The following is an 11932-nucleotide window of genomic DNA, read 5'->3' on the forward strand; positions in this document are numbered from 1 at the left end:
TTTTTTTTTAAAGATTTTATTTATTTATTTATTTGAGAGAAAGAGAGAGACTGCGAGCTCAGGAGGAGCAGAAGGAGAGGGACAAGCAGACTGTGCATTGAGCACAGGCAGGCTGACACAGGGTTCAATCACAGGACCCTGAGATCATGACCAGAGCTGAAATCAAGAGTCAGAGATTCAATCAACTGAGCCATCCAGGCGCCCCAAGTGAATCCTTTTTAAAATCAAAATAATGATTTACATTATGAGATACTGTATCTCCATAAAACAGTTCAGAGTTTACAAACTGGAGGAACCTCAACTGGATTACACCTAAATCTCATTAAAATGAATCACATCCACAAAGCTTTTTCAGTATTACAGGAACAAAACTTAACTAAATCTGAGCTACTTGGCCAGGACCCTGTTCTTCCGGTTTGGCTAGTCTCCTTGACCCACTGGGGTTAGGTCCAGCTGACCCTCTGAACCCAGGAAGTCAGATTTAGATGTCCTGTTAGACTCCTTACAGTTTTAAGAGTTTCATAAAAGGAACCTCACCTTCTGATCCACCCAAAGGACAGCCTGCAACTTTCTCCAAACTTAAGACTCTTCCTTCGTCTCTTGAGACTGTTTGTTCCCCTGAGAATCCAAAGCCAGCTACTGTTGATCCCACTTCTCTTCTTTTACTCTGGGCCTGAATATAATCCCTCTTTCTCAGAAAGATCCTCCCTGAGGTGGAGACTGGACTGTATTAATGCAGTACTAACAGAGCATGGCCTAATTCAGACCCTAACCCAGAGATCAAGAGCAAGCACACCCAAGCTCAGAGAATGTGATGAAGGAATCCTAAATCTCTGCCTTCTCATGCCCACCCTCATGATGAGTAGAGGCTATGTAGATTGATCCAGTGACCTTATCTATGTGTCTCCATTTTCTTATCCAGGAAATGGATGCAATAGTAATACCTTACTAAGAACATGTCATGGAAATGTTTTCAGCACATAGGTGCCAAGTCCATAAATGTTAGTTACTATTATGTTAATGATGATTACCAAGAGAAGCTAGCTAATTCCCGTTCAGAGCAAGTATGGAAATTTAACCAGATGGTTAACTACTGACTGTTTTCACCAATAACTTTATCAGTGTCCACAGTGTAGCCAATGGCACAGAGTTACACTTGACAAATACAGATAAATGAGTAAGAAGAATGGATCTGGCAAAAAACTTCCAGCTGCCCAGATTTCAGGCATCCCTTGGGAACAGTGATCTCACACACACCTGGGTGAAGAGACTGGGATTTCTGAGAGGGGTATCCACGTTTCCTAGTCACCTAGAAGAGTGTCTAAGTGCACTCTTCTACGAACGAGGGGCTGCTTCTTTTCCTAGATCTCTATGTAATACTAGGCAGAACTAAGATTTGCTGTTAAAACTGACGGCAACTTGGGGCAAACACTATGAAAGGTCACTCCCTTGGTTTGGGCAAAACCAGTCAGAACTTGGGCAGTAAAGCCACATCCAGCCAGACCCTTGCTGGCAGATTAATGGATCGCCGTAATCAAGAAGCCACTCCCTGTAACAACCATCCGAGAAGTCCTGCAGCTTCTCTGTACGGGATGAACCTCATTAAACTCCATGAGGCAACAAGCCACACATGCAAGCAATCAAAATCTTCATTTCGTACAGCAAGGAAGGGATTGTACATGGGTGGAGTCAGCTTCCAAAGCTGCCCTCCCAGGTCACCTCCTCCTCCCCTAGCTCTCATCACTCCCATCTCGCTTTCAGAATAATGAATTCAGTAGCACAAACCATTCCCATTGCTCCTGCACTGGAAGATCTCAGAAACAAGGTCTCTGCTCTCTGATTCTCAAATGACAAGCAATGTCATTTACTCAGCATTCCTAATTGCCTAATTTGCCATACTGTTGTTTGTACCATGGAAACAGATTTTTATGGGTGCGAGTATCCTTAAAAAGCCATTTGGCTCATTTGTTTTCATTTGCTATTCTCTTAACTGTATAGAAAAGAATCACCAAGAAGCTTATTCAAAATTCAAATTTCTAGGCTCCAAATCCAGATACTCCAATTCAGTAGGGCTTAGATGGGGCCCAGGTGTTTTTTGTTGTCATTTTTTATTTTTTTGCCCCCTTCCTTCCTTTTTTCCCTCTCTTTTATAAATAAACTTCTCAGAAGATTTTGATGCTCAGACAGGGCTGAAAATCACAAATCTTCCTAACTCTTCTAAGTTCCTGTCTAATTCTTGAATCTTCTTCATAGTATTCACAATAAATGATCATTAAATCCATGTTGGAGAAAGCTTGACTTCTAAAATAAAGCCATCTTTTTACATAGTTACCTAACTCACTCTAATTTTATTCTTTTATTCTAGTTTTTAACCCCCTTGCGACCTTGAAAAACAAATATAATCTCTCTTACACATCTCAAATTTCTTTATTTGACATGACCCTTTATATGAGGATTAAAGGATTATTTATGATTCAGTCTTTCCCAAATTGTGTTTCTGAGGACAATCTATTAAGATCTGTTCCATGAAAAGTGGTCTGTGGTCAAAGAAGTTTTGTTTTTGTTTTTAATAAAAAACACAGGCTACACTCAGTGGTAAAAAGTTTACATTACACATGGCAGGGGCAAGATAGGGATATCTCTCACACAGGCACTGGAAAAGTTTCTGCCCAGGACGAGAGAATTGACTTTATAACTAAACTATCATCTCAGGTAGCTTCAGTACTGATATATTTATTAAAAGGATCTAGTAATTCCTTCTTGCTAACAATAGACCAGTCCCAGATGAAATCTCATAGAAAAGCAAGGAAAAGTGAGCATTCTGTATTTAATCTATCCCCAGTCATCAAGGGTCAGCCCTAGGTCACACCCCATCAAGACGGTTTGTCAATTAGTCATCATCATGAAGGGAAGGGCCAGGTCTATCTACTCCCACTATAATTCACTTAGTTCTCATCAATGGCAGAGGAAGATTTCACCCTTCACTTAGTAAAGGCTCAGCAGATTTCAGATGAAAGGGAATCAGAAGTCAAGGAGGTCCACACCTACTCTTTTCCAGACACTTGAGAATCTGACTTAATTTTGTTCTATACATTGTATAAACCTATTGGTAGACTTAAACAAATTATTTAAAAATATATATCTGATATGTTAACCTGTTTCATCAAGGGCTTTTCCACAAATTATTCTACACTTGATCTTAGCCAAAAGGCTGAGAAGCGATTCCACAAATTATTCTAGCCCTGCAGTTACCACTTCCTATTTCACATAGTTGTAGTCATAGTGTACCTATAATTTTATGTTCTATATCTCACATATTCTGTATATATCTTTTGTACTCTTATGGTATTTATATTTTTAAAATATTTTTTTAAGTTTATTTAAGCAATCTCTATACCCAATGCAGGGCTTGAACTCATGACCCCAAGATCTAGAGCCATACGCTTTACTGACTGAATCAGCCAGGTGCCACCCCCCACTTACAGTATTTATGTTTATTATACAATATATATCTATGGAGTTCACTCTAAGTGCCTTAACATTTCCCCAACTTGTAACTTGTTCACACATTTACTATAATAAAGTATTAAAATAAACATTTTTGTACAGAAGGGTTTCTCCTTGTCTTCCTTTTCCTAGGGTAGATCATTAATAAAAGTGGGATTACCAGCCCTAAAAGCATAAACAATTCAAGGCAAATTAAATTTTTTTTTATTTGACAGACAGAGATCCCAAGTAGGCAGAGAGGGAGGCAGAAAGAGAGGGGGAAGCAGGCTCCCTGCTGAGCAGAGAGCCCGATGTGGGGCTCGATCCCAGGACCCTGGGATCATGACCTGAGCTGAAGGCAGAGGCTTTAATCCACTGAGCCACCCAGGCGCCCCAAGGCAAATTAACTTTTTATAATGCTATGTTAATTTATAATAACAACAGGTATTAAAATTAGATGTTTTAGAATACATATTTCATTACAAATTTACCCATATCATACATTTTCTTCTACATTTATCTATATATGACACTTTCACAAACTTTTAAAGAAAAAGAATGTATCACAGATTTTTTTTTTTTTTCAAATGCCAGGAAAGATACTCATATGGAAAGAAATCCTCAAGGACGTCTCTAAAAATATTTCTTCAAAGGCCACGTAGAACTGATAGGATTTAAATTAGATCTTGTGGTAGACAGAATTCCAAGTCTCCCAAGATTGTCATCCCCTATTACACATACTGTGTCAGTGACGCTGAGTGTTGGAGGTCCTAAAAATATGACAGCAAACCACCATGAAGATCAGGCTATGGTACAGGACAAAGTAAAAGGATTTTGCAGGTGTAATTAACTTGTAGTTAATTAAAGGCAGATACCCTGGGTGGGCCTTACCTAATCAGGTGAGCCCTTGAAACAGGGTCTAGAGAGATCAGAATCAGAAGGTGAGACTGATCTGAAGCAGGAGCTTGCACACTCCTCCAGATCTTAGAGAATCAAACTCTGGATTTAAGAAAGGCCATTTCTGATGAAAGGTCACTTCTAGGAGTCAAGGGTCTCAGTTCAACAGCTGCAGAAAACTAAATTCTGTCAACAACCAGCGCCTTCAGAAGAAAACCCAGAACCTCAGCTAGGAGTTTCACATCAAAATACATCTTGATCTCAGGCTAGTGAGACTCTTAACATAGAATCCATCTAAGCCATGCCTGGACTCCTGACCCACAGAAACTGTAAGAAAATTAATCTGTGTTATTTTAAGGCACTAAGTTGGTGTTAATTTATTACTCAGTGATATAAAACTAATACAGGCTTAACACAAAATATTAAAAGTAAAAAACCTTATGGCGATCAAAGAAATCAATGAACATTAGAGAAAAACATAAAATAAAACCTTACTTACAAATGTAAAGAGTTAAAGCTAATGATTATTCTAAATTAATGTTTTAAAGAAGTTTAATTCATAATGACCAACAAAACAATAAGCAAACACAGGGTTTCCTTCTTCAGATTAAAGATAATAAAACAAAAGCCAACATGGATGGTCTTTTTTTTTTCTATAAAAGTAAGTAAAAAACTTATTTTAGATAAGTATGAATCAACAAGTTAACAATGTCTCAAATCGTATTAGGAAATAACTGATGTCATAGAAAAAAGAGCCTTTTTCCTCACAAACAATTTTAAATGTGAAATTAAATTAAAGATACTCCATGTACTAATAAGCAAGTAAAGAAAGAATAAATATAAATAAATTAAGTATATAAAAAAAGTCAAATTATGAAAAATTTTTCAGTAAACGTATATGATCTGAACTTCCCTAAAGGCAGGGAGTCTCCAAGTGCATCTCAAAAAATAATTATCAATACTGCTTTTAAGAGACATTTCTAAAACAAAATTACTAATTAGTTAATGAACATATTGATTTGAAAGGCTGAGAATAAATGAAAACAAACCACGCTTAAGCAAAAGAAAAGGTTTGCCAATAACAACTTCAGACAAAAAGAAAAAAGGTAAATTAAACAAAGCATAGCAGACAAGTTTCGAAGGCTTATTTTATAATATATAATAATTAAAGTTATAATAATTTGAAAATATACACAAAATTATGAATGAAAGGAATATGTAAAACAAAATACAGTTATTTAAAGAATGATCAGAAACAAAAATAAAGTTTTATTTTAATGCTGCGAAAGGGATCTATTGCAGATGAAACAGAAATTTTTACCACTGAAAAATACTTAAAACACTTAAAATTTAAATCCTACATACTAGAATTTATAGAATCTGGTCACAGAACTACTCAGAACAAAAATAAAATAAAATCACACAAGAAGAAAATAAATAGAAGAAAATCAATTATATAAAAGTTGACACCAAGAGGGCTCCTAGCCTTATGCTGAGAACACTGGCATGTCCTCACTTCTTCCATGAATTTATTTTGGTTGTAGATCATGTAGATTTTTATAAGGTTAAATTTACTTTACAGTACATTTTTACAGTCTTTTTTTATTTTATTTTTTAAAAGATATTATGTATTTATTTGACAGAGATCACACGTAGGCAGAAAGGCAGGCAGAGAGAGAGAGAGGAAGGGAAGCAGGCTCCCCGCCGAGCAGAGAGCCTGATGCAAGGCTCGATCCCAGGACTCTGGAATCATGACCTGAGCTGAAGGCAGAGGCTTTAACCCACTGAGCCACCCAGGCTCCCCCAGTTTTAGTCTTTAATAAAAAACTCCCTTCAATCTCTCTTTGGATATGAAATCCTATCACAGCATTATCAAACTAGGACTAGACAACAGGTCAAATAATGGCTTTATTTTTTCTTTTCTTTTCTTTTCTTTTTTTTTTTTTTTACAAACACCCTTAGGGAGCAGTACTGGAAAAATGTAGATTTAGGCATAAGGCAGACCCAAGTTTCTGAACTTTTCCGAGCTTAACGTCTTCATTTTAAAAATAGGGCTAAAAATACCATGTTTGTTTGCTTTGAGACTTGAGAGAAATAGGGACTACATGTGGACTAATACTTGAAAAATCATTCTTTTCCTTCTTCAGATTTTTTTCAGAGGATTAAATCTGGTGGTGCCATCTACCCACACATTTGCTAGCTCTCTCTCATTCTCTTTGTTGCTCTCTGCCCCTCATTGTTCTTTCTCTCTCCCTCACAATGAACTCTTCATCACGTGATGAAAACCGCCTTGGGACTTACCTAGTGGCTGATGAGAAGAATCATAGTTGTGGCATAAAAAACAAGTTTGCAAAATGAGTGAGAGCCCCAGCTCTGAACTGCTTGGGCTTGACTCTTCAACATCTGCTGTGAACGTGGGCAAATTCTCTAACTCCTCTCTCCTCCATTATAGTAGCTCCCTCATGGAAATGTCATGAGTGTTACATGAGTTAACATATGTAAGCACTTAGAGGGGACGGTGACACATAGTTAATGTTCAGTAAGTGTTAGCAATTATTACAGCGTAAGTAGTCTTTGTATGTTGAATAAAAATACAGCTACATTTAATCTACATATTCTGGACTTCCCAGGATATGACAACAAAATGAGGTCATACTTCCTTTTTATAACTAAACTGACAGGATTAATGAACTTCTGGTCAAAAACCATCTATCCAGGGATGCCTGGGTGGCTCAGTTGGTTAAACGTCTGCCTTCAGCTCAGATCATGATCCCAGGATCCTGGGATCAAGCCCAGCCTTGGGCTCCCTGCTCAGCAGGGAGCCTACTACTCTCCCTCCGCCTCCGTTTCCCCCAATCCCCTGTTCATGCTCTCTCTTGCTATCTCTCTCTTGAATACATAAATAAAATCTGTAAAAAAAAAAAAAAAAAAAATCCATCTTCCACATGTCCTGCGAGTATTTCCAGGATTTTCTCCATTACTACCACTTGTGTAGTTAGTATAAGTAAAACTTCTAATTCATCTGCCCTCACTGCTTTCTCATGCTAGCATTCCAAAGTCTCTGTTACCTTGGAAATTATTTTGTTTGATACAGCTATTGTCCAGATATTGTCCAGCTATTATCCATGATTGTTATCCTCTTCTGGCCTCAGCTGGAAAAGGTGGTTTGCTTAGCAATTTTGCCTTTGCCTCTCAAAACATCCCTGAAAAAGGCTCTACTTTTTTTTACTAGAATTCACTTGAAGCTTTGTGAATGATTTAAGGGAGGAGAAACACTGAGAATATCTTTAAATGGCTCTTTGCATGTCTGGTTCCTCTCAATTTAAGGGTCATCTAAAGTGTCATCTCTTCGGAGAGACCTTCCCAGATCAGCCCCTAACATACCATCCTGTTTCAATTTTCTCTTCCTCCTTCTTACCCTTCACCAGTACCTGAGATAATCTTACACATTTGTTTACCTGTTTATTTATTCCCTTGTCTTACAGAGTTTTTGTTTCTTCCTAAATCCTTAAAGCCTAGAACACAGCACACCTAACTGGAGGAAAACAATACACATTGCTGCAGGAAAGGATGGGCGAATAAATGAATGAATGCACAGAACCAGACCTGCTTTAGAGTATAGTGAATTTTTGCAAGGTCCTCCAAGACCTACCAGACAAGATAAGCTCTCCCTGTGTACCCTTTATCTAAAATGTATCTTTTATCTGTCTTCCCTGCTTGATTGTCAGAGCAGGAATTATGTCTTGTTTCATTTTACAATGTGTCCCAAGGCCTAAGAAGAGTGCATGTTATATAGTCAGTGCTTAATAAAACTTTTCCCATAAAATATTTACTAAAAGAGTACTCAAATTGATGAAATAACACACAATTAAAAGGCAACCTTCTTATTTAATGGAAAACACAAAATTGAAATTATGTGAAGAAAACACTCTAATGTACAGTTGACCTGTCCAACATTTTATAAGTTATTTATTTTTTCTTGGCTCTCCCTCTCTCACTCATGACTCACTCTAGTCCCACCATTACTAAATATTACAAATTCCTTCACTGCAATTGTAAGTACCTTTCAGAGTAACATTCAGCAATAAATGCATCCTTTAACCCACAATGTACTAATGCTTTCCATCAAAAAGTCTAGTGACTAAGGAAATAGTTTCCCCATGTGTACTTCCACATTTTTTCTGGGAGGGGGAAACTCAGAGTCAGTCCTTGTATTGTTAACATTTGGTGTCATTAAAGAAAGCCACACTCAAAGTGACGTGTCTCGGGAGTCAACCTGCCCAAGGGTTCTCAGTTCTCAGGAATGTGAAGATGGTAGCACATTCTCATCTAAATTTCAGTGGCTAAAGTGGTAAACAGACATCAGCTGTTTTGATGCTTAGTTTCTGCATACATTTACACAATGGCAAAGAATACTGTTTATTTAAATGAAGAAAAACCATGATTTTAAAAAAATTAAATGCATAATTTCATTTTGTAAAAATCATATTATTATATTATTTAGTGTTATGGCAAAATCTCTCACCCTAGAGGCACACTGTGTTTGTGCTTTGAAAAACAATTATTTTTTACAGTGCCATGCCTCCTGCTTCATAAAGCGGACATGTTACTGGCCATCAAGTTTGGATGGTTGCTGTAATGTTTAAGGGAGACAGTTATCATGAATCCAATCATTACAGCCCCCACTTACGCTTTACTATGTGCCAAGTCATGTGTCATATATTTTATCTACATAACTGAAATGAACTTTACAAAAACCTTGTAATGTGGATGGATTTCTGGGTGAGGGAAGGCAGGGAGGAACCAAGGCACAAGAGATTGGACAACCTGCTAGTAAGAACTACTGCAGGCACCATGGATGTCATCCTCTGGAGGTATGCCGACCCTTGAAATTGGGAGACCCTGAGGTCCAGAGCCAGTTAAAATCCAGCCCTTAAAACTCGGTTTGCTATCCAATTCAGCACTGATGCATAAATACTAGCTAATACCTTCATAAACAGCAGTAAATATTAAAATAGTTTTATTTTGAATGTCTTACTTAGAAGAAAGTATGTTAATTAAATGTATTTAAAAGGGAGGAATGGTTATTAAATTGACTAGAAACACTAATTTAAAAAAAAAAGACCATTTAATCAGGCTTAGAAGAATCGCAGGTTGACCCAAATAGGACCAAAGAGTGTAGACCACTGGCTGAGTTATTAGCAGGGGAATACTATTGCCTTCCTTGTTAACATCATATATTACAGTATAACTGTGTTAGTTCAGAGCTCCATGGATATACAAGCATCAGTATTATATATGCTTTATGCAGAGAAGAAACAGAGATTCAAGTCAGATCTTTATAAGGAATTATATCCTAAAGGATCCCTTCATCGTTATGTCTTCTGACCAAGCTTTTGTCATCCAAATTGCAAGAAATTAGTGTAAGCCTCAAAACACATCTTAATACAAACATAAAACCTTCTCTTGTTGTCTCCTTAAAAATTATTCAGAATGATTTTGATTAAATAATAACTATTTACACTAGTGAGGGCTTACAATGTGCCAGGCCCTCTGCTAATAATGTGACACTGATTACCTAATCTATCCTTCTGGCCATTCTGAAAGTTATTAATATTATTATGATTCCATTTTATAGAGGCAGAAACTGACACACAAAGACATTATGTTACTTGCCATTGGACACATAAGTGAGTTAAGAAGCAAAGCTGGCACTGAAACAAAGCAGTCTGGACTCCCGTGTACTTAAATGTGCTGACATCTTGACCAGGTATGAATTCTAGAATCATTGCTGAGAACCAACTCCTCCATACCAAACCACGTACCAGTCTTTGAGTCTCTTTGCACTGTCTCCTTCTGAAATGTGATTACCATCAACTATTAAAATAGCTCTATAGTTCAAATTCTAACTCTTGGCTACCCTTCCTCATGAAACTTTCTTCCTTAGGTTTCTTATCACATGCTGCTTTGTGTTATAGTTATTTAAGGACAGAAATCAGAGTTCTCATCTTTCTTCCAATATCAAGAACTGTTAGTACTCCAAAGTCTTCCAACACTGAGAACAAGCAGCTATTTAATAATCGTGGAAAAAAATAAAACGAAAAACAGAAAGAGAAAAGTAATTGATTGGGCAACAATTTATATAGTTAAGTTAGACTGTAAATATTTACAAGATTTTATGCTTTTAAAGATTTTATTTATTTAACTGACAGAGAGAGCACAAGCAGGGGGAGCAGCAGAGGGAGAGGGAGAGGGAGAAGTAGGCTCCCTGCTGAGTAGGAAGCCCACCTCGGGGCTCAATCCCAGGACGACCCGAGCCGAAGGCAGACACCTAACCTACTGAGGCACCCAAGTGCCCTACTTCCAAGATTTTAAAAGTGATGTATGTCAGGACCATAATCCCCAGAAGAAGTACAGCAGTTCTAGCAGACTTGACTCAGTAGACTAGAATACTCCCTTTCCTGGCAGGTTTCTCTCTCTCTCTATCTGCCACCATTTCTGTGTCCAAGATCAGGTAAACCCTACTCCTACCCTCCTACCCATTTACAACTGTGTCCCCACTTGGACCTGAACATTTTTCTTTGATGATCTTAATATGTAAAGCAGAGTAGCATTTCCAAAATGAACATCTTCATTTGTCTATGTCAAATAGGTAAGTTAATGTTATGGAATAAAATGAAACAAATTTCCAAAAGAAAAATTTCTGGTACTTAGCCACTAGAAGTAGTAGAAGTATCACTCTGCCAAGCACTTAATATGTATTATTTCACCTCAGGGAAAAAAGTATTATTTTTATTTCCATTTTGTAGTCTCCAGAGAGTTCAAGTAACTTGCCTGACTACACAATGTTTTGTGATTAAAAACAGAATTTGAACCCAGTTTTGCCTGATGTTAAGGTCAATTCTGTCATCCACTATGTTCTTCTGAGTATTCCATCTCCTCAGTCCTAAGGACAAGCCCTCAATTGTCCCAACTGTGCCCATCTGTCATTTCTCCTCTCTCCCCTCAACGGGATCAGTACTCTCACATTCATACTGGTCTATTTAACTTGCGTAATTCCCTGAATGATTTCAGAAGAGGCTATAAACATTTTTTTAATTCCTTCACTTTTCTCCTTCATAATTCCCAGAACACATAGGTTTCTTCCATTTCTAGAAGAAGTTACAGAGAAAAGGAATAGAGAATTAAACCATGGATCTGACTGTGGAGACTTCCACCATAAACCAGGAAGGTACAGACTCCCAGAAACCATCTCACAAAGAAACCATCTCTGCTCGCCTGTCCCACTGCAGGCACTGTGACTCAGGCAAGAGTCTCCATTCACCCACACATAGTCATCGAGTGGATTTTATTATTAATAGTAATAACATTCATGACAATGACCATAAGTGGCATTTACTGGAATCTTTTATCATTCTCAGTATTTGCTAAATGTCGCATATTTTTATCAGATTTAAGTCTCATATCCACACTATGAAGTATATGTGTTACTATCACCATTTGGCAAGTAATGAAAGTAAAGCTCAGGAAATTAAGTTATTTTGTCACC

The 11932-nt window shown here is 37.4% G+C and overlaps 1 pseudogene; it reads right to left on the minus strand.

Annotated features, from left to right (window-relative positions):
* Window positions 1-3104: 3104 nt before the first annotated feature.
* LOC123390850 lies at window positions 3105-3223 on the minus strand (annotated as a pseudogene).
* Window positions 3224-11932: the final 8709 nt, after the last annotated feature.

This window comes from Mustela putorius, unplaced genomic scaffold (assembly GCF_011764305.1).
Source record: "Mustela putorius furo isolate JIRA1106 unplaced genomic scaffold, ASM1176430v1.1 tig00000145_pilon_pilon_pilon, whole genome shotgun sequence".
In the NCBI taxonomy this organism is placed as follows: domain Eukaryota; kingdom Metazoa; phylum Chordata; class Mammalia; order Carnivora; family Mustelidae; genus Mustela; species Mustela putorius.